The sequence below is a fragment of the Protopterus annectens genome, chromosome 9.part0 (assembly GCF_019279795.1).
Source record: "Protopterus annectens isolate FY-2018-M chromosome 9.part0, PAN1.0, whole genome shotgun sequence".
Classification (NCBI taxonomy): Eukaryota; Metazoa; Chordata; order Ceratodontiformes; family Protopteridae; genus Protopterus; species Protopterus annectens.
Genome location: NC_056743.1, coordinates 82630346 through 82655184, shown reverse-complemented (window position 1 = coordinate 82655184; position 24839 = coordinate 82630346).

Sequence of the window (24839 nt, the reverse complement as noted above, 5' to 3'; positions counted from 1 at the left end):
GTGCAATACTGATCATTTGGAACATAATCTGTAGGCCTGTGAATGTAAACTGTTGTTCTACTGTAAGATTGCAAACACACAGTAGCAGTGCCACAGTTGTGGCCACTGACAAACTGTCTCATCTCTATGTAGGTCCCTCTGGGGTGACATCAAGGCAGCGGACAGATGCTGGTGAGTGTGTTCTACATTTATTATTGTAAATACAAAGTGCATGTCATAGTTAAGGTGTAGGCCATGTACACATGTAACACATCTACCCATAATGAATGCTGTGCATGTTTTTGTAAGACCACACACATCTCACTAATGTGATTAGCTGCCTCAAACACATCCAATACCCAGACCATCTCAAATAAATGTGGCTACACTGTAGTGATCACTGGATAGGCAAAGTTGATACTCAACATGCACACAACATATACAACTATGTCATACACAGGGCATTTTAACATGCTACACATAAAGGATTCACAAACCCTCTGTAAAGACACACTCCAGTATCCAAAATATCATCCACACGTTACACATAATATACCTGAGGGGTAGAGGCCTATCATGGAGAATTTAAACACTCTGCAACACACTACACATTCATGTCAGGGAATGCTCCTTATTGGCCTCCTTACAAACCCATGTAACAACTGGTTGTGAAATGGTGAATGTAGCCAAGGTAGTACAGTTCCAGTACAGCATGATTAGTGCTGGTTTGGGAAACATTTGTAGCCTTGAGTGACCACATAATGCTTCATGATGATGGCCTATGGTACTATACCCCATCCAGTTATTGTAACCACAGTACTACACATAGCTTTCATTGCTATACACCTCAATGTTGTGTGTTGCAAACATATGCACCTCTAAACAATATGCATACCAATCACCATTTGCACAACTGACACATATATGTCTTGCGATGCTACTGAGTGGCTAGGTCATATGACACAAATTAGGTATGTGTGATGTTTAAATATGCAGTTGTGTTTCAGCATGCCATGTCATGGATGACACTGGCATGTCCACAATATGATCTACACTCACCATAACTACTGTACATTGGGTATGTGGACGAATGGTATTCCATCAATTATACATGCACCAGTGATGATGTTGTGTGAATACTCATCATGCATGTGCTAAAACTGTGTCCACAATTATTTGCTAAAGACACAGAGGCTGTATTCAGCACTGGATACCTACCTGACATACAGATACACATCCAGCCATGGTATGTAGACCTGTGAGTTATGGTGGACAGTACATTACAGAGTTTTGAATACTTGCACAGCAATCTTGTGTCCATGTATGCATTGTGTTCCAGGGGGAGACCAATCACCTAATAACAAAACACATGCATCAAAGCCATGTATACTGTTAGTAACAAGGACTGTCTACACTTGCACTGCATGCTGAGCAACACATGTCCTGCATGCTGACATGTGTGATATGACTGTTTTGCTTGTGATACTGTATCCCACCATCACCTCCTATTGTGTATGTTCTGAGATTGCTGGTGTTGTGTGTGTGTGTGTCTGCTTTAGGGAGGAGTGTATTTGTGTGTGTGCATGTGTGCATGTGCGCATGTGCATGCGTGCATGTGTGCATGTGTGCATGTGGTCTGACATCATGTTCAGGTCTTAAAGTGTGTTTCCTGTTTTTCTCTCACAGGTGCTGAGGTGGGGCTGGTTCAGTACAGCAGGGAACCTGATGTCACTGAGACAGACAGTGATCATGAGGATAGGTGTGTTGAGGCACAGGCAGGTTTGTCAGGGTCTGTTGTTGGGCCACCAATTGACAGTACACAGGTCTCCACCCCATCCATGCACACAGTCATACTGCCTGTACATCCATCATCACCATTGCCCTTAGCTGAGGGACAGTGTATGGTTGGTACTGGCCAGGACAGTGTGGTATCTATAGCACATGTATCAGGACACAGCAGCCATAGCCAGATATCTGGAACGGTACCACATAGGCAGATGCCCAGGGGTTCTCATCAGAGCACTGCTGGTCATCATGCCCCTGGCAGACATGCCACAACCCTTTCAACCACATGCATGTTCCAGGCTGTCATGGAGGCACAGGCATGAATGGAGCGGTACACAAGACAGGGACTAAGGGCACAGAGGGCTCATAACACCTCTGTAAATGACAGTATCCGTGACCTAGCAGGTGCCATACGCAATTACACTGAGGTCATTGATGGACGTTGGGGTGAGACATTGGATGTCCTCCACAATGTAATGTCCATGTGTCAGGACAGTGTGGGACGGTTGAGACATCGGCGTGGACGTATGCCAGCAGCATCAGCAGCTGAGGTCCCCGTGGACATCCAGCAAGTCACAGCTGCTCCTGTAGTGCCAGTACCAGCCCCAGCAATGTTGGGGGGGCTGTCCATAGACCGTCCTAGAAGACCACGTGCACGTGGCTCTGGCCAGTCCCAGCAGGGACCTGGATCCAGTGGACATATGTCAACCTCTGAGGATAGTACCCAGTCTGGATTAGTACCTGATACTGTCTGTAGCACCCCTGCCAGGCACAGGTTCCGTATCCATGGCCAGAGACGGTGATCTGTAAAGCCTGCCAGGTACAGTCTGTAGCTGTCCCACAAATCCCTGTATATGGCAGCCACGTGGTGGAACTGTGTGCATGCAGACACACACACACATAAACCAGAAACCTAGGGCAAACACACACCCGCACACATTACATCAACATTGGTCCATAACAGTACTCATGGCCCTCACATACACACACTCACACACACGTCGATTGTATGGCTCAGTGTAGGCCTCTGGCAAACCAACAACACACCCTGTGCATATGATGAAACCTGTGCCACCTCCTGTCATCTGTAACATTGATGCAGGAACAGGCTAACATGGTGCTGATGCACAGGGTGACTTTGATAAAGTATAGCAATGGTTGAATGTGTAGCATGTTGTCAGCAGTAAAGTGTAATGATATCCTTGAAGGTGTAGCTGAGCAGGCATGATGCTTTAAAGCTGTAATTAGCAATGTTGTATTGTTTCCACCAGTGTTTATTCCAATTGTGTTTTGTTTGCCCATGTGCCACTTGGCTGATGTGTGTAGTTGTGTCAGCATGTGTTATACAGTGGACAGTACGTGTGGGGTGTGTGCAGCACAGGTTTGCAGGTGTACATTTGTGAACATGGTGGAGGTGCACTGTCTGCATGTACATGCATATTGGACACATGGGCAGGGTGACGTGCCTTGTATTGGCCAGTGTTAACACTCCATAGTTTATATTGGTGGCCAGTATGCATTGTACTACACACGTTTTGGAACTTGAGTATGCATGTGTGTGTATGACACGGGTTGACACTGTGCTGTGGGTGATGCTGTTGTTACTGTCTGTCATTGGTTTGCATTACTAAGGTTAATACTGTCCCAGCTCCATAATCCTGTATTAATGCACACTGTTCACCTACAGGGTTGCATGGACTGTGCTATCAGAAACACAAGAAATTCTCACTTATACAGTAAAAGTGCATTAGTCTCATGGACCCCTGCTATAAACTAAATATATAATAAAAGGTGTGATGCTACACCAGAAAAGAGTTACATACCAAGAAGGGATAACCTCTCTGGTCAGTATCATTGGGAAAATTCAATCCCTCAATAAACATACAAGGCAAGCTTCAAAATACAAAATGGCAATGATTCCAAAGACAACATTAAAGCTTTCTTTACTGTTGTTCATAATCTACAGGGGAAATCTCAGATTGAGTCACAGTTAATGTAAATGGTCACAAAGTACACTTATCTGACTGACATTACCAATTCCTTGTCAGACAGTTTGAATGTGGATTTCACCACCCTGTTTCTATACAAGGGCCACATTTCCAGACCTGCAGAACGTAATGATGATTCACAGACAATCTAGTTAAAACAGCTGTTTAACAAGGTCCAAACCACAGTGGCAATGGTAAAGAACAGTGTCCCTGGTTGTGCCATACACAAGCTGACATATGAAGTCACCACTCACCTAAACACTCTGTCTAGATGGTGCCTCTGTACAGGTTACATACATGTGGAATGACATACGGTAATAGTGTTCACAGTCCACAAGGGTTGAGCTACAACATCTTCTCCTTTTGGATGCTCCCATTAGGGGTCGCCACAGTACATCATCTGTTTCCATGTCTTCCTGCCCTCTGCATCTTGTGCTGTCACACCATCCACCTGCATGTCCTCTCTCACCACAGCCATAAACCTCATCTTAGGCATTCCTCTTTTCCTGTTATCTGGCGGCTTCATCCTTAGCATCTATTTCACAATATACTCTGCATCCCTCCTCAGCACATGTACAAACCAACTTAATCCTGCCTATCTGACATGGTCTACTAACCTTCAAACCTGGCCTGACCCTCTAATATTCTTAAACCTGTCCACCCTTGTCACACCCAGTGCAAATGTTAACATAAATTGGTTAAGGGTAGAACTACAACAGGTCCTGGAAACTCTCACCCTGTAAGCCAGACCAATGTTATCTGAAAGGCTATGGAGCACAGCATTATGGAACTCAGAGACATTATGAACCTACAAACACTGCACCATACTCACTTAGGTTCTCTAAAGGCCAGATCATGGCTCCTACACCTAGTAGACTTCAAGCCAGTCAACAAGGCTATAGGTGAGGGAGGGGAGGTCAACACAGCCAAGCTATAGCTCACCATCAAATCATACCCATCCCACATACTGGTATTAGACATAACCTCAACAGACTGACCATAAACGATTGTTAGATGATGGCTTGACAATTGATGCACAGATGTAGGACACACAGTAACATTTGCAGCCTCCATGTACTATTCTATGCCAGTAACAAGTGGTATTCACCTGCACTCAGTCCTGGGACCACTCCTGTTTGGCATATAGCTTTCTTAGGTACAAGCAAACACAGTAGGGATATGTCTGCCCACGTTTGATGAAAATGCATACTGTGGGCTATACTTTATTCTCCAGATGACACACACATCCTCCAAAGGGGTATCATACAGATAGATACCTGGTGTCAAACTCATGCTGTAAAGCTATAAGCCTAAGAAAGCATAGTTATCCACTTTTAGAAAACAAAGTATCCCTAGAGTACCACATAGGTAGTAGCCCCCAAAATGTGGAACAGGTACTAATGTTTATATAGAGCCATGTGTTAAGTCATCTCTCCTTTGATAATCACATTACCAAAGGGTTTTGGAAATCCCTCTGTGGAGCACATAAGCAATAAAGGGTTTGCATGCAGATCCACAAAGGTTGTTGCACACCTATAATGATTAGTCATCTTTGCCAGACTTTGCTTGTTTTGAAACAGGTTATAAATATACCTCAAGCATAAACCCTCACTCACACTCTTCAGTAGAAACCGTGATGAGTGGATGTGAAACAGAAGCCATAGCCCAGGGAACATTGCAGTGGCTAAGCTTGTCACAAGCATACAGAAGTGACCTAAGGTCTGGAAAGCGACAGCACGCTCTGGCAAAGATAACACATGCGCTCATGGAGAAAGCAAAGTACTCACCTATGAAATACTTGAGGTCACATGTATGTATATGGATTTGCCCCACAGCTACCTTACATGTGTAATGCACATACAGTTGTCATTGTGATATGTCATATGCTATAAAAATCAAAACCCACTCCACATTGGCCAACGGTGTTACACACCTGGAGCACAGACACACAGTCAGCAAGTGCAAGATTCAAACTCTTTCCTAACTACATTATGATACTACAGCAGTATGCATTTACCCGACGTGCTATACACATTACTGGGATTTCACCTTTCCACAGGTTTATTTGTAGGATGGTGACATCATCGGACTTGACAAAGATGAGTATACCACTTTTAAGGTGTTTGAGTAGTCTCCAAAAAGGTTGCTCTTCCCCAGGGAGACACACACACACACAGTTGGCAAGTGGAGGATTCAAACCCCTACCTTACGATACTACAGCAGTACACATTTACACAATGTGCTATACACATTACTAGGATTTCACCTTTCTATGGGTATATTTGTAGGATGGTGACATCATCGGACTTGACAAAGATGAGTATACCACTTTTAAGGTGTTTGAGTAGTCTTTAAAAAAGGTTGCTCCTCCCCAGGGAGAGACAGACAGACAGAGACACACACACACACACACACACAAATATAGTTGGCAAGTGCAGGATTCAAACCCCTACCTAACTACATTATGATACTACAGCAGTACGCATTTACACAACACGCTATACACATTACTGGGATTTCACCTTTCCAGAGGTATATTTGTAGGATGGTGACATCATCGGACTGGACAAAGATGAGTATACCACTTTTAAGGTGTTTGAGTAGTCTCCAAAAAGGTTGCTCCTCCCCAGGGAGACACACACACAGTTGGCAAGTGCGGTGTTCTTAATCCAAACCAAGTACATCTTTACACTTCAGCAAGCAATATGGAGTTACAGGGTGCAATACAGACATTACTTGCTGACAGTTTGCACAAAGGTTTTTTTCACATTTGCTAACCTCAGCAGGCTTATCATACTAGGTGTATTGTGAGTGTATTGTATGCATAGGCCATGACCATATCACATATGGGTTGATGCACCACATGCTGGCACACACAGGGTCAAACCTTGAGTAGCATCTTACCGTCACCTACATGATACTGCAATATAACAGAAAGGTGATAAACTTCAACAATTGGCTGAGCTTCTGGTGTCATTCAAAGGGGATCCAGGCTCTGTCTGCCTGTGATGACATGATAGACAAGCCTTGCTGCTTCACTACAGATGGTTTACACCTGTCGCCCCTATGCTTCTGAATACTGACCAAGGCTCGTGCTGTCCCCATATTACCTTTTTTAGGCAAGGCTCAAAGGTTCATAGGTAGGTACTAGTCTATCATCCCTGGAGCCTATACAAGGCCAGCCAAAAAGGTACCCTGGCTTTTGCCACCCAAGAAATTTATTTTCCTGTGCCACTGTCGTGCAGAGACACAGAAGTCATCCCAAGGGTGAATTTCCTATTTCCCATCCAATAATCAAGATTTTCCTTGAAGAGTGCTAATGAGGAGCTCTGTTTGATATAGACAGGTAGTTTATTCTGGAGTATGTGAAGTCTGTGGGACAGGAATCTATCCCTCCGGCATGTTCTGTTTATTGTGGTGACAAGGTTTAGGTCCTAGAGTGTGTAGGTTCATAGGTTCATAGGTATGTACTAGGCTATCTGCCCAAGGGCATTTATAAGCCTAGCCAGCATGTGTTGGCTTTCGCCTCCCTTTTAAATTAGTTTCCTGGACCTCTGTCCAGCAGGGCCACTGAAGTGATCCCAGGGGTAAATTTACAATTTCCCATCCACTCATCAAGATTCCTCTTGAAGAGAGTCTGTAAGGGGCTCTGCCTAACATCAACTGGGATTCTATTCCAGAGTGAGGGAAGTCTCTGGGACAGGAATCTATCCCTCCAACATGTCCTGTTTATTGCTTTGCTGAGGTTTAATTCACTGGAGCATGTGGCTCTAAGAGATTTGTTTTTCTTGAGGTGGAGCATGTCCATTAGTTCCGGGTTGGACATGGCCTTATACGTCAGGCATAGATCACCTCTGAGCAGGCAGTAAGCAACCGAGTAGTGCTGGAGTTTCTTTAGTTGAGCTGCATAGGGCATCTCTTTGAGGCCCATGATCCTCTTGGTGAAGTACTTCTGTGGTTTTACCAGCTGTTGCATGTGCCAATTAAGATACATACCAAATGGGGCACTGTACTCTATTATGGGCCTAATGAGTGATGAGTAGAGGGGCACAATGATCTCTCTTGATCTAGAGGTGAAGCCTTTTGTGATTAGGTGGGCTACATAGAAGGAATAACTAACCACTTTGCCAATATGATTATCAAAGGAGAGGCTACTATCTACCTGGGTCCCCAGGTCCTTAATTACATTTTCCGTACCTAGTGGATTACCACCTATGTGGTAATTTGTGGGCACTTTGTTTTTTCCAAAGGGGATGACTATGCATTTTTTGGCATTCAGCTTGAGGCCATGCTTTTGATACCAGGTATCTGTCTCTGTAAGACCCTTCTGGAGGATGTCTGTGTCAGCCAGAGAGTTGATTATGGCCCCCAGTTTACAGTCATCCGGGAACTTGGTCAGCCATAGTCCTCCCATGCTTGCCTATACCTCAGCGAAGTATATACTGAACAGGAGGGGTCCCAGGACCGAGACCTTGGGATGCCACTTGTGACTGGTTTAGAGTCGGACATGGCACCTGCAACTCTGACCATGTGTGTTCTATCCGTGAGCCAGTTGGCCACCCATCTCGTGACATAGGGGTTAATGTTCAAGCTGGTAAGCTCGTCTATGATGCCAGAGTGGGAAATTATGTCAAAGTCCTTAGTGAGGTCCAGGTAGGCTGTGTAGACTACCTTCCCTTCATCTATGGCCTTGGTAACTGTTTCAAAGAAGTCAACTAGGTTTAGGAGGCAGGATCTGCCTTTAACAAAGCCAAATTGGGTAGGGTCCAGTACCTGGAGGTTCTCAATGTCTCTGTTTATGAGTTCCATGATAATTCACTCCATAGCTTTGCAGACCAGGCTGGTCAGGCCTATAGGGCAATAGTTCCTAGGTTCTGTTGTGGCACCACCTTTGTGGAGTGGGATGACTGTTGCTGTATGCCATTCTTTGGGTACATAGCCTGTGGTAAGGTTGAGTCTGAACAGTGAATGTAGGTGAGGGTTTAGTTCCTTTTGGTGTTCATGCAAGACGCAGCCTGGGACATCATCCAGTCCCATTGATGCTGTGTTCTTAGCTTTGGAGACGGATGTTTTTACCTGCATGTCCATGAAGTCTGGGGCTCTGCATTCTTCTGGGATGGACACGGGCCCTTTTGGGGGTGAGAGGGGATGAAGTTTGCAATGAACTTGTCCACCAGGATGTTGGCAATGTCATTTGGTTCAGTGTATTTTTTGCCATTTTGCAGTAGCTGAAAGCATATCTGAGAGTTGCCATGTAAATGTTTGATATAGCTAAAGAAGGCTTTGTGGTTATCTTTAGATTCCTTGGCAATATTTCTTTAGAAACTGGACTTGGATTATTTTATGAGCGATCATAGTTTCTTGCTAATAATGATCAGTGACGCCTTTCCTTTTTGGAATTTTGCTCCATCATGTTTTAGTTTCCTCCTTCTGTTGTATAGCTTATTTATGGGCAAGGACCACTAGATTGGTTTCTTCTTTTTGGAGGAGTGAGTCTTGGTTTTATTTGGGATGGCTCGATCCATGCATCCCTGTAGATGCTCATAGAATGCACTTGCAAAGGATTCTGCAGATTGGATAGCATTATCCTGTAGCAAGGGGGCTTTGAAACTTTCCACTTTGGTCTTGAGAAGTGTGAAGTTTGCTTTTGAAAAGTTTTTCACAGTGGTTTTGTTGACGGGGGGGGGGGTCGGGATGTGGATGTCCAGTGTGATTACTTCATGGTCTGATATTACCAGCAAGGGGTTTACCTCTGGTGTGGAACACTGATCCCCCATGTTGGTGATGATCAGGTCCAGTATGTTGTCACCTCTAGTGGGCATGGTGACCAGCTGTTCCAGGCCATTTGAGTTTATAAACTCTAGGAAGCACTGAGCAAAGGACTTTGTACTGGAGTAATTCTCCCAGTCAATGTTTGGGTAGTTGAAATCTCCTCATATCATGGTGTTTGGTAGGACATTTATATATCCAAGTGTTCTCAGGAATACTGAGTGAGGGTCCTGAGACAAGGTATGTGATCTGTAGCAGGCTACAATCTGATAAGCTGCTTTGCCCAATGTTAGTTGCACTTGCATGGTCTCCAAGGCCTCGTGCTGTGCCACTAACCTGGAGGTGTGGGTATCCTTTATGAAAATGGATACACCCCCTCCTTTAGTATTTCAGTCTAGGTTTTGGGGCCGACGCTTGGAGGGATTGGGATTTCTTTAAGTGTAGCATGTCCAACACCTCTATGTTTGACATAGCTTTGTATGTTAGGCAGAGATCACCTCTGAGTAGGCGATATGCGACAGAGTAAAGCTGTAGTGTTTTGAGACAGTCTGTGTATGGCATGTATTTGAGGCTGCTAATCCTCTTTGTGAGGTATTTCTGCAGGCTTTCCAGCTGTTGTAGATCTCTTGTGAGGTACATAGCAAAAGGGGCATTGTACTCTATAATGGATCTAATGATTGTTGAGTAGAGGGGAACAATGACCTCTTTTATTCTGCATGAGACACCTTTTGTGATGAGGTGTGCCACGTAGAAGGATTTCCTGACTACTGTGGCGATGTCATTATCAAAGGAGAGTCTACTGTCCACCTGTGTCCCAAGGTATCTTATCACACTTTCGGTGTTAAGTATACAACCACCTATGTTGTAGTTCATGGGTACAGTGTTTTTACCAAAGGGGATGACAATGCACTTTTGGCATTGAGCTTGAGGCCATGGCTTTGACACCAGGCATCTGTCTCAGTGAGGCCCTTTTGTAGGATGTCCACATCGTTTGTAGTCTCGATTATGGCTCCTAGTCTGCAGTCATCTGGGAAATTCATTAGCCAGAGACCTTCCATGTTAACCTGTACTTCAGGGAAGTAGATACCAAACAGGACAGGACCCAGGACTGAACCCTGTGGTACTCCACTTGTCACTGGTCTGAAGTCAGACTTGGAGTCTGCTACTTTCACAGTGTGGGTTGTGTCAGTCAGCCAGTTGGCAACCCATCTTGTGACATAGGGATTTATACCTAGTTTAGTGGGTTTATCCATAATTCCAGAGTGGGGGATGGTGTCGAAAGCCATGGCAAGATCTAGATAGGCTGTGTGAACCACCTTACCCTTGTCTACAGCTTTGGTGACTGCTTCAAAGAAGTCTATCAGGTTTAGGAGACATGATCTGCCTTTTACAAACCCAAAATGGTTGTGGTCCAGAGTTTGGAGATTACCAATGTCTTTGTTTATAAGTTCCATGATGATACATTCCATGGCCTTGCAGACCAGGCTCATCAGGCTAATGGGGCACTAGTTCCCAGGGTCCGTGGTGGCTTCCCCCTTGTGTAGTGGGATAACCGTCGCTGTGCACCATTCAGCAGGCACAAAGCCTGAGGTGAGGCTATAAATGAACATGGTATGTAGGTGTGGTGCCAGTTTGTTCTGTAGTTTGTGTAGAACGCAGCCTGGGATGTAATCTGGTCCCATGGATGCTGTGTTCCTGTCTTTGGAGAGTGGTTTTTACCTGTGCAGCCATGATGACAGCAACTTTGCATTCTTCTGGTATAGAGATGTGCTCTTTCATGGGTGAGAGGGGAGTAAAGTTAGCACTGATCCTATCTGCCAGGCTGTTGGCAATATCAGTTGGGTCTGTATATTTAGTGCCATTGTGCTGTAACTCAGAGCAGATCTGAGTGTTGCCACTGAGATTCTTGACATAACTATAGAATGCTTTGTGGTTGTCTTTAGAATCAGTGTTGACTTTGTTTTCATAACTAGCTTTGGAGGATTTTATCAGGGGATCGCAGCTTCTTCCTGCGGCTGACCAGGCAGCTCCTCCACTCATGGGATTTTACCCTCTTTTGCAACAGTTTCTTCCTTCTGTTGTGCAGTTTGTTTATGGCAGGGGACCACCAGATTGGGTTCCTTTTCTAGGAGAATAGCATCTTCATTCTGTTTGGGATAGCACGATGCATACACTCATGTAAGTGCTTATAAAGTGCAATTGTGAAGGATTCAGTAGTCGTAACAGTATTGTCCATCTGCATGGATGTCCTGAAGTTCAGCACTTCTGTCTTAAGAAGCATGAAGTTGGCTTTGGAGACATTTTTTTAACATGGTTTTCTTAATAGAGGGTGGGTCCAGAATGTGGATATGTAGGGTAATTAGCTTATGGTCAGATGGGACCAATGAGGCATTGACTTCAGGTTTGGAACACCGGTCACTCAGGACAAACCAAACCCCATAACCAACACAAATAACCACAAAGTTAGCTAAATGCTACTGATTGCCAGACATCTCAGCCTCCAGATGCACACACTCGAGGCACACCTCAGTATGGAGAATATTGATATCTGTGCAGTAACATAAACCTAGTTCAAGGCTCCAGAGAATCACACCAGCACTACCAGGATACTACTCATTCCATACCTTCCAGCATCAGGACCTGGATCATAGCACATAGGGTGGGGATGTATTCATATTCATCAAGGATACCTACACCTCTCTCTACATGCTCTGTACAGGATATGTACCCATAGAATGTTGCACAGCAACATTCTTCACACTCCAAAGGGGTGGGGCCACAAAAAACCCTTGCCACTCATGCTCTATGAGCCTGACGAGTCTGCTGTTTAAGGCAATGGAGCCAATCATAATGGAAGTCAACAATAAAGAGATTGTGAACGTTCACACAGTTGAGCACACCCAGTCTGGCTTCATCATATGCAGATCACGCCTCCTGAACTGAGTGGATTTCTTTGAGACTGTTACCCAAGCTACAGATGATTGAAATGAGCTCAACACAGCCTATCTATACCTCACTACAGCCTTTGACACCATTCCCCAGTAAGGTATCATAGATGAACTCACCAACCTGGGCATGAATCCATACATCACAAGATGGATTGCAAACTGGCTCACAGATAGATTCCACAAACTAAGAGTTGCTGGCTGCATGTCAGACTCTACACCGGTAACAACTGGTGGTCCCCAGGGTTCAGTCTTTGTGTCCCTCCTGTTTGATATAGACTTCTCAAATGTACATGCCAAGACAGGAGGGTTGTGGTTGACTGAGTTTGCTAGGAACTGTAAAGTGTTTGCCATAATAGATTCCCCGGATGACACAAATATTCTTCAGAAGGGACTCTATGAGACAGATGTGTGGTGTCAGAATCATGGCCTCAAGCTCAATGTGGAGAAATGCATAGTGATCACCTTTGGTGAAAACAAAGTACACACAAACTACCACATAGGTGTTATCCCCTTAAAACTGACAAGGTAATAAGGGCTCTGGGGACACAAATAGATAGTCATCTTTCCTTTGACAACCATGTTGCCAAAGTGATTGGGAAATCCTATGTGGCCCACCTAATCAACAAAGGGTTTGCATCAGGATCCAAAAAGGTAGTGGTGGCCCTCTACTCTTAAGTCATCAGACCCATCTTTGAGTACAATGCACCATTTTGGATGTACTCGACTATGCATATCCAACAGCTGTAGAGACCACAGAAATACCTCACCAAGAGGATTACTGGCCTCAAACAGTTGTGTTATGCAACACAACTGGTAAAACTAAATCTGTTCTTCGTTGAGTACCGCCTACTCAGAGGCACGCTCTGCCTAACATACAAAGCCATGTCCAACACATAACTGCTGAGGATGCTCCATCTACAGATAACAAAATTGAGTCACCCTACACACTCCAGGGATATGAACCTCATCACAACAATGAATACAACATGCTGGTGGGATAGAGTACCATCTCAGTCACTTGCCTTACTGTGGAACAGAGTCCCAATGTACATCAGACAGAGCCCCTTGCTGACACTCTTCAATAGGAACCTTGATGAGTGGATGGGAAAGAGACAATTCATGCCAGCCATCACATCAGCAGCCCCACTAGAAAGGGGCTTAGGGTACTAACTATTAGAATGAGGGCTTGGGAGACTACCCAATTGGGTGGTGAAAGCTGCACAGCTTTCCTAGGCTAACATATGCCTTATTGAAGATATGTTCATAGGTATGTAGTAGACTATGTGACAGGTACATGTCTACAGATAGTAGATGTGTACTTCATTGTACCGTCATGTTGTACAGCAGGCACATGGACCCCATACACTGTAATGCTTACAGATACTGGTAGCTGTTATGTACACTGGGTGAGATGTGCACCTCATGTATTTTGTGCCATTGAGATGTGTGCTGGGTGGGACAGTCTTGGATGGCTCCCTGTCATTGTCACCCTCTTACACACATCTCTGCCCATCCATCTTTGGCTTATTATACTGTGTTCCCCCTACACACACACATATATATATATATATATATATATATATATATATATATATATATATATATATGGGTCTATCTGAGTTCATCGACACTTTAAAATACCGACAATGGATTAACCGACACGAGAATGTCGAAAGTCACGTCACCGACGCCAGAAGATCGACGAGGCAGAAGACCGAAGCTGTGATGGGGTAAAGGTAAGTGTGCAATGTTGGTGTTTTGTAGGGGGTGGGATAAGTGAGTTAGGGTTGGGTTAGGTGAGTGTGCGAAGTAAGGGGTGTGCAATGTTGGTGTTTTGTAGGGTAGGGGTGGGATAAGTGAGTTAGGGTTAGGGCCGGGTTTGGTGAGAGTGTGCGAGTGACGGACCTTAGGGTAAGGTTTGGGTCAGGGTTGTGGTTAGTTGTGTATGTATGGGTTAGTGTTTGTTTGTAAGGATTTTTGTGTGAGTGTTGGATAGGGATGTGTTTTGTTTGTTGGTATGTTGTGTCGTGTATGCGATGTCGTGTTTGTGAAACTGTATCTATATATATATATATATATATATATATATATATATATATATATATATATATAGGTACATAGGTAGGTAATAGGCTATCTGCCTGAAGGCATATATTAGTATGGCCAGAGTGTGCAGCTATCACCACTCATGGAGTTAGTTCCCTAGGCCTCTGTGTAGTAGGGCTGATGAAGTGATCCATGGTGTGACAGTTCAGTTTCACATACACTCTTCAAGGCTCCTCTGGAAGAGTGTCAGTGAGGGACTCAGCTTAATGTAGGTTGGGAGAGAGCCTGTTCCAAAAAAAGGAAAGTCTGTGAGTTATTTATGTATCCCTCCAACATGTTCTAGTTATTGTTGTGATGATGATATCCCTAGAGCATGTAGAACAGTGAGCTTGGGATTACTTCAGATAGCACATGTACATCTGTTCTGCATTGGACATGGACCTGTCTGTTGGGTAGAGATCACCTGAGTAGACAGTATGCAACAGAGTACAGACTGAGTTAAATTCAGTCTTGTTGCATGGTGCAACTGTTTGAGGTCAGTAATGCTCTTGTTGAGGTACGTCAGTGGTCTTTCCAGCTGCTGAAGGTGCCTAGTCAGATTCATTGCAAGTGTGTTGTGGTACTCTATGATGGGTCTGATAACTGATGAGTAGAGGGAATCTCCTTTGACCTACATGCAAAGACCATGGCAGTTTGTGGGAACATATGGCATGATTTTCTAACCACTTTGTGAATGCGTTTCTGGAAGTAGTTATGACTATCCACATGTCCATAGATCCCTTATTATTACCTCCATATTTAGGGTGTTGGCACCTATGTGGTATTTGTATGACTGTAGCTCGAGCCCATAAGTTTGACACCACATCTCTCTGACTGAGAACCTTTTTAAGGGTGTCTCTGTTGTCCCAAACATCGATTATAACAACCTTTTTGCAGTCATTCACAAACCTTGCTAAACATAGCCCTTGTGTTTGACTGTATTTCTGAAAAGTATATACCAGGCAGGAGGGGTCCCAGTACTGAGCCATGGCGGACAGCAGTTGTTACCAGCTTGAACAGGAGACCACAATTCTTACCTTGTGGGATCTATCTGTGCCCCAGTTGGCAATCCATCAGATGACATACATGTTTATGCACAGGTTGTTGATTTTGTGGATATGACATGTGTGTGGGTTGTTGGAAAAGGGCTTTTCAAGGTCTATGTAGGCCATGTGTAGCTCATTTCATTGATGCATGTCCTGGGTGACTGCCTTGAAAACTGTCTAGCAAGTTTAGGAACCATGATCTGCCCCTGACCAAACCACAATGGGTAGGGTTGGGTGTTTGTAGGCTCTCAATAGCTCTGTTTATGAGTTCCATAATGATGGACTCCATGGCCTTGCACATCAGGCTTATTAGGCTGACAAGATGTTGGCAATGTCAGTCAGTCATGCACATGTATTCATTTATAGTTTGCACTGACTCAGAAAATATATGAGTTTACATTGATATTTATGACATAGCAAAAGAAAGCTTCATGGTTCTCTATGGACTCTTTAACCATGGCTTGGATAATGTTAGGAGTGCTCATTGTTTCTTGATGATACTGATCTTCTTTGGTTTTTCACTTTCTTTGAACAACTTAAGTACTTGGAGTACATAGTTTGATTATGACAGGTGTCCAATATATTATACGGGTCTGTTTTCATATCAGTGTGTGCAGAAGGCAGGATTGGTGAATAGTGACAAGTGTCTGGAGTAAGAACTGCAACTGCCAGATATGTGTGGCCCACTGCTGTACTCAGACATGGTTTAAGTGTGTGAGCATGCCCAGTATGACCTTTCAGTATGTTGCTGACTGAAATTTGCTAAATTTAAGTGTGTGAGCATGCCCAGTATGAGCATATATACTATATGTGTGTGAAAATCAAGTTGGTTTTTACTTCAGGGCTCACCTTTGTGTTGTACATCAACAGGAAGCACAGTGTGCCTGCAGGGCTACCATGAGTCATTCTACATACAGTGGGGACAGCTATTATTTGTACATTTCTACCCGGGGAGGGCACACCTGATTGTTAATGTGGGTGTACATAGGATGAAGGGTTCACCTGACACATATACACATTTGCTAGGCCTGCACTGCTATGTCAGGTACTCCATTTCAGTCTGTACTGTTGCCTATCATACTGGCTTGAGGCATACCACTGTACTACAGACCTTAGCTTCCAATTACATGCATATTAGTTTGTGACTTTATAGCCTACCCAACCCACAACACACTGCCTGGCCTGCTGTTATCTGTCTGCATAGGTCTGGGGGAGGGTACTCATATGCCTCTTCAGGGGGCATGATACAGCAATTGTTTGTGTTTGCATTTGTCTACATTTGTCCTGCTGGCTGTGACTGTTAGGTATGTGACCCCCCCAACTGGTATGTGTGAGTGAGTTAAGTTGTGTCTGTGCCAGTGAATTGCTGTCATGGCTTAGTGGTTCAGTACTGTGACTATAGTGCACAGTATACTGAGTTCGAGCCCTGTCATTGCTTTTTATTTTCCTGCTGGGCAGACCAGACTGCTTAAGGAACAGTAAGGCAGGTGTGAGCGTGTTTACCCGACTTTGCCCAACATTGTCCAACGTTGACTGACGTTGTGCTGATTAGCGCGGTGCGCAGCTCCACGCAATTGAGTTTAAATATGCTCAATACTAGTAAAATATGCTTAGCAGTGCTTTATATTGCATAAAATAAGGCACTCATGCCTCAGGTGGTGCTGCAGGGCTGCCTATGTTGAATGCACATAGTACACTCCCTATACATGTTTGAAAACAGGTAGTGTCAAGTTAGGCATCCCTTTTACTGTATGTGCAAGTCAGAGAGAGGTGTCATTTTCAAGGTTCCTACTGAGTCAGCGTATGTGCTATGCGTTGCCTCTTTGCCAAGGCCAGGGCATACTGGGCATGCCTCCTTCTGCCTACGGGGGCAGGCTCAGGTTGTTCCTCCTCCGAGTCACGCTGTGCCTGTGCAGTCCTTGGCAATGGTGGGGGGCTGTTTGGCCCTGCCCCATGCTGTTCCTGCTGCAGCTGCTTTTGCAGGATCATATTGTGTAGCATGGCACATACCATGACAATTTGGGTACATGTAGTTGATGAGTACTGCAAGGCTCCAGCAGATGTGTCCAGGCACCGGAACCGTGACTTGAGCATCCCAAACACACACTCAGTAATGTTTCTTGTTTGTGCGTGCGCCTCATTATGGAGTTCTTGTTCGGGTGTGTGTGCATTTTTGATGGGTGTCATCAGCCACGGCTCCAGTGCGTATCCAGCATCCCCCACTAGGTGACCGTCATGGATGTCCCCATTGGCAAATCTCTGGTACAGCTGCGTCAGTTGCCAGATGTGGGAATCGTGATAGCTTCCAGGGCAGCCAGCACACACACATTCATAATTATGCCCTGGGCATCGCACACAACCTGGCAGTTGATGGAGGAGAAGCCCTTGCGGTTGATGTAGACCCTACCCCACTCACCGGGTGGTGCTTTGATGTGTATGTGCGTGCAGTCTATTGCACCCACTACCTCAGGGTATTCTGCTATTTGGTGGAAAAGATGCATATTGCTGGCCAATGCCTCATGGGAACTGGGGAAATATACGTGCTCACCGACATGTGCTGACACGGCATCCAGGAATTGGTGCAGTACCCTGGATGCTGATGCCTGTGAATTCCCCATCATATCACCAGTTGGTCTCTGGAAGGTACCTGTAGCTAGTATTCTTAGGCCAACACATACCTTGGTATCCACTAGGATGGGTTCCCCTCTCTTCGTTCTGTGTGTGAGGCGTGGCCGGCACAGCTCAACAATTTGCTGCAGGAGGTCTCTGTCCACCCTATAGCGCTCCACTATCTCCAGCTCATGTAGCCCCTGGTAGGTTACCCTGGTTCTGTACACTCTTCTCCGTCTCCTCACTGTCGGCTGCTCAGCAGCATTCACAACATCACCACCCTCAGCACCTTGCACATGTTAGTTTATGATAGCAAGATCAGCCCCTAATATTTTGTCTGACTTTAAAATTTTTAAGCTTTCCCTCTTTGTATACTGCAGTGTTGCAAGAGTTCTTGGGAAAAAACAGGGAAGAATGCTGTTTGCAAAGTTTAAAGTGCTGGGCTGGGCTGGGCTAGTCTGCTGCCTGTGTATTTGGCTGATTCTGATATATTTCACCTGGCAGCTCTGCTAGTTCTCCTTGGTTAACGTCCTACTACTTCTTTTCCTTCCTTTTCCCTTTCTGTTTCCACCCAGGGCAGCGCCGCGCACACATGCGCACGTGCTGTGTGCATGTTTGCAAGAAATTTCAGATATATTCACGGCGTACGCCTTTGGTTTCCGGTTTTCAAAAAGGACAACTGTAGACACGCCTCTTGCAATCCTGAGCAACTCAGGGCAAACACAAGACACTGTGCTCCAATAAGCATACAGTCTTTCTGACACACTCCCTCATGATGTCACCTATCTTCTACTCTACTTCTCACCTACTCCTACACTTACACTCTTGGGACATGGCTCACATGCTGGGGAAATTTGGGATTCACTATCCTTATCCTCATTTGCATAGGATTGCCTACTAATGCTTGGTTACATCTCTCACACTGAGCTTCCACCCCTTAGCAACCACCACTCAGTGACCATGTTGTCTTCAGCCTGCCATTCACCTGCATGGCAGGATAAGCTTTTTAGTGAAAATGCCCTATTTTTGGCTATTTTTTAATTATTTTCTTGTTTTTAAGCGCCGCACATTTGCACAGTGCTGCACTACACTTAAACATCAGAGATTGGGGGAAAAAAAATAAATAATTTTAAACATTTAAAAATGCCAATTGCCTTATATTTGGCCACTGGCATGCTTCCTCAACTGGATGTATCCTTTATTTGGAGCTGTCATAGTTCCGTTTTGCTATTTGCAGGACGGTACTCCGTTACCAATGGAGTACATTCCTGCAGATAACACTACTCTTCCACGGACAGGTTAGTGTATCCTGGATTGCAAATTTACCTCATTTGCATAGCTTTCAGCAGCAAATGAGGTAATTTGCATACCATGACACTGTCCGTGCAAGACTAGCTTTAGAAGCTCTCATGCATGCCCCTGCTGGCTGTTGCTGGATAGCTCGGCAGACATATTGGCTATCTGACGTCTTACTCTACTCTACAACTCCATGCAAGCTTTCATCAATCTGTCCCTTTATTTTCAAAAAGACCTATTTTATGGAATAGAAAGAGCACATAAAGCTGTAGATAAACCAAATTCCCTGAAATTCTAATTAACCTTGAAAGATTGATAGTAGTTAAATGCAGGTCTATATTAGTTTGTCAAAGTCTAATTACACAAAATGGCTGTTCATCGAACTGAAATCACTGAATGGCCATTTATCGAATGTTCACATCAGCCAATGTTTTTCCCAGGGAAGGAAATGACTTGACCAACATACAGAAGTTTGCTCTTTTCCCTACTGTAGTGTGATCTCGGAGTTGGTATATGTAAGTAGGGGTGGTGTGGGGGGCACAGCCCCCACATTGGGGGTGTGTGGTGGCTGACCCCCCCCACTTTGGTTGATTTGCTGTACTGTGATGTGTGTGTCAGTTGGTCTGTTGGCCAAGTAATTTCTTTACCTGGGAAAAATGTTTGCTGATTTGAATGTTGGAGGAATAGCCATTCAGTGATTTTGGTTTGATGCACAGCCATTCACTGTAATTACACTTCGACAACCTAATATAAACACATTAAATTTATGTCTTTCCTAGACAAAGAGCTGATACTAAATCTGCTGGGACAAAGGCTTCTGTAAGAATGGTTGAGAACTTAATCAGGTTTGACAATGACCATGCTTTTAAAACCCTTGAAAAATGCAGAGAATTTTGGCCAATTATAAGATTTCTCAAACAAAATAATATCAAGGCCCATGTCTTGTATCCCACTCTGAGAAAATTTCACCCTTGTGGTGACAGAACCTTCAGTGCTGTACAACAAGAAACTTTTTTATCAAACAATGGATTACTTCATTCATAGGAACTGATGGCTTTTTCTACTAGGAAAATGAAGACTACCTGACAAATATGGATTGAATGGAATTATTTCTAGAAAACTGAAAACACACAGCTTTCAGAATTCATTGATAGAAGAAAAAAAAGCATGAATGTTTTCTTCATATTGTGTTATATTTTATTCACTTTATAAATGGAACTTTTTTGTGTATTTCTTCATTATTAATCACATTTGATGTTAGGAAAAAAAGAAGATAATTAAACAAGTTATTCTGAATAGAGGCAAGTGTTGTTAAATGATTCATTGCTATAATGCTATATTTCAACATATTCTGTAATATAACTTTAATAATTAATATCTACCAATTTAGGTATAAGACAATATAAGAGAGCTTATTAAAATATTTTAGTTTTAATTCAATTTAAATCTTCCACTCTATTTAGACCTTCAACAAATGCTTTTATAATGTTTTAATATTTTTTTGGAATGCTATGTTTGTTCACACTTATTTCAAATCTTAAATGTTTCTGACCTCAAGCTCAAGCTTTCAAATAGCTTTAGCTGTATTTGTAGAACAACAGTTATAAAATTAAGTTTGGTTACTGTGCAAATGTTCTTTACAGCGCTTATGATTAGAGTGATCAAATACTTTAGTACTAACTCTTTCTTCATTTGTTTGCCCCCTTAAAAAACAACTCTGAATTAGTCTGGGTATAGAAGGGGGGATTGTACTGTACTGTGTTATGTGTTTCATATCAATTAAAAAAGGGGTAGTAGGCTGGATTTAGAAAGGTTGCACTTTGTCTGAAATTACAACTTCAAAAAATGGGTTACCAAATGTCAACACTCAATTGGGAATTTATGATTTTACATATCTCGCCAAATAATTTATCAAAAAAACAGAAATCCATTCTCATAAATATTTTCTTATTAATAAAACTTTACATAGCAACCAACTGGATAACACCATCTATGCTTTCATGGAACAGCTTTAGGACTTTAGTGATAAAACATATATTAGCTCACAAATACATATTAAATAAACATAGCCAAAAACATATGAGTTTGAAACTTTGGGAACAAATTTTCAACATTATACTTGCATGAATCATTGAATAGGGATTGCATTGATAATATACACAAATATCACCCACAATAAGATGTAGTAGTACTTGATAGGAAGGGTAATACAAATAAAAAAGAAGGTTTTATTTTTTGTCATATCACTAAGTGTTGAAAGCATTCTTGTAAATAGTGTAAATATGACGTAAGTTTTATTGATGTTTGTACCAACTGTATAAAACCTGTATTTACTCTTGTGAAATGTTGTGATATGAATAGGAAAAACAATAAAAGTATTATTGAAAAAAAAAGAAAGGTTGCACTTTGTATATACTTTCTTAATTCAAGAACCACCCTTCCACAATGCTTGTACTGTCTATTCACTCAGAAATTATACACTAATGTACACATAATTTATACTATGTGGTAACGTTATTTAGAGAGTGGCTTTGGATGTTTTGAGAGTCTCATCTGTTTAATGTATTCTTGCTCTTCTCTTATGCTATTGTGGAAGATTTGCTGTACGTACTACTAGTTCCTGTGTACTATATTAGTTGGTTCACGGCGTTTGCTTGTGGCTGTGCTGGTTTTTGGTGATCCTGAAATTAAGATAGGTTCTTCTGTTGTTTAAAGTTATCTCACAGCATAGTTATTAGTTTCCTGTATATTGAAGAGTTGATTGACATGTATTGATCTTGTGTTGGGGAAAATATATTTTATTGTATAACTGACATTTCATGTGGTGATCTGGATGATAGTTGGTTTAATTGAGCTGCATGGTGTTTGTGGTTGATGTTTGTGTTTATAGGTGCTAGATGTTAATGCTTGCTGTATTTCTGAACTCACAGGGGTAGTCAGTCAACCTTGATTTGCACTGAGGATATGTTTTGACAGTTGTTTTTTTTTTTTTTTTTTTGAGATTATAGTGAACAGAAAATATAATTAATATAAAGAGACAGGCCATCAAAAAAAAACATCAAAAACTTTGACTACTTTATAGGAAAACAAATTCCTCACTACTGCCACTAAACACACTCTTGTGCAGGCATTTCTCTTACCTAGTCTTCCATATGCTTCCCCCATCCTTACCACCAATATCCAAACTACCTCAATGCAGAAACTGGAACAAATGTATAACAAAATTGCCAGATTTATTCTAAGCCAACCACTCTCATCGCATCACTGCCTCTCACTAAACAAACTTCAATGGCTGGAATTTCTGCACCATCTCCTACAATCGCAACTCCACACTACCTTTTCCATACTCAACAATGCCTCTGTCTTCCCTGCTCTTGTCTCCCATGTTACTCCCTACTCTCCTCCCCAGCCTCTTCGGAGTGCTGATCAGCATCTTCTCTCAGTTTTTAAACCCAAAAGGAATATTGACAAACTACTTTACAAACACTCTGTCTCACTAAATTGGAAGAAACTCCCTCTCCATATTAGATCCAACCTTTCCTTATTTTAAAAAGAAGCTTAAATGCCATCTACTAAACTTGAAATTTTGCCATTGCCTTGACCACATGTAGTCTTAGTCTGTCCTACTGTATAACCTGTTGCATCTCCTACCTTTCTTTCTCTGTTAGTAACTTCTGCTTAAACTAATCTCCTAAACCCTCAGCTCTACTACTATAGTCCTACTATAGCCCCCTCCTTTCTCTCCCCTCCCATTCTCCACACTATCTTTTTTCCCTCCACTTCCTATCAATGACTGTACATTTTCCTTCTTTTGAAAAACAGTTATCCTTTTGTTTTTGCTCTTATATGTAGTAAATTTAGACCACTGCTATCAGTGCAACCCTTGATGTTCATAATTTTTTCTTTCGTTTTTCTCTTTATAATTAATTTTGTATTTGCATAGTTATTTTTAAGAGTTTTTGTCCTATATGTTTATCTTTGCTTATGTTTGCTGGGGCTGTTTCGCCTTGGGTCTCCACCGAAAATGGGTTTCTTACCATCAGTGCAATGCAAATAGTTAATAACCTTTTCTTTTTTATAATTATTTTGTATTGTGATAATTTAATATTTGTATACTGCCACTTTATCTTTACTTATGTTTTCTGGGGCTTTTCCCCTCAGGTCTCGACTGAAAATGGGTTTGTTTGCAAACTCAGTTGGACTAACCCGGTTAACAAATCTGAAATAAAGAAAGAAAGAAAATATATAGTTGCTATAGTGTAAATAACTTAAAAGCAATGCTTTGCACTCAGTGAACAAGATTATATGAGGCTGTTAATGTGTAGAAGTTCTTTTATTTGCTGGACTGTGGTGGGGATGGTGCAGTGAACTAGTGTCAAATGTATCATTTAAGTGGTAAAACTTATGTTTGATTGGTTTATGGTGGGAAAAGGTTGTTTTGCTTTGTTTTAGTTAAGTGGATTTAAGGAAAGTATCAGATTGTTGATTACTTTTATTATTATTATTGTTATTATTAATAATATATGCTTAGGGGAGGATTCCTGAGTTGACAGTTATTGCTCTGTATATAGATTATATGTTTTGTTTCATAACTGTTGTTAGTTGGGGACAACTATCATTGTCATTAAACGGGCATGGTTATGCAAATTAGCTGTCTTATTAATACAAATATGTGAAAGTACGTTTTACAACAATTTTAGAGGCATCAGTACAAATAAACTCTGGTATTTTTAGAAAAAAAAAATAGTCTGGTGTATATTTTATTTGCTATTACAGATTTTGTCATCTTCTTATTGAAGAAGAAACTTTCTGCAAGATGTTTTCCAGTGGCACCCATCAAGTTTTATTTAAAAACTTAGAGCTTTTGTCACACCTACATTGTGCTTCAGTTGGTTTCAGGGTATTAAATCCAGGTCCCTATACTTCATCACATATTCCTTGAGGCATGCCTTTGTATTGTGTTGGGGGTTGAATCCGTCTTTAGCACTGTTCTGCAAAATCAAATCTTGGTTTGCTACCAAAAAAAAAATGAACACTATTTTGCTGGTAATCTGAAACTTCTGAGCAAGTGCACCTGCCCCAAGAAGTAGCCCTGTAGAGGGCATAATTCTGGAAGTGCTCACTTATTTTACTATGGATAAATTAATGGCCAATGCAAATGGTGCTGAAAAGTCAAAGTGATCAATAAAATATGACAGCTGGCATTTTTCTAAAGGCTCTATTTAATCCTAGTCACACGTTAAGTCTCCTAAACTGAGGATAAAGATGTGCACTACCTACAACAGTCCTGCAACATTTTGTAACATATAACACATTACATGCAGAAAACGTAT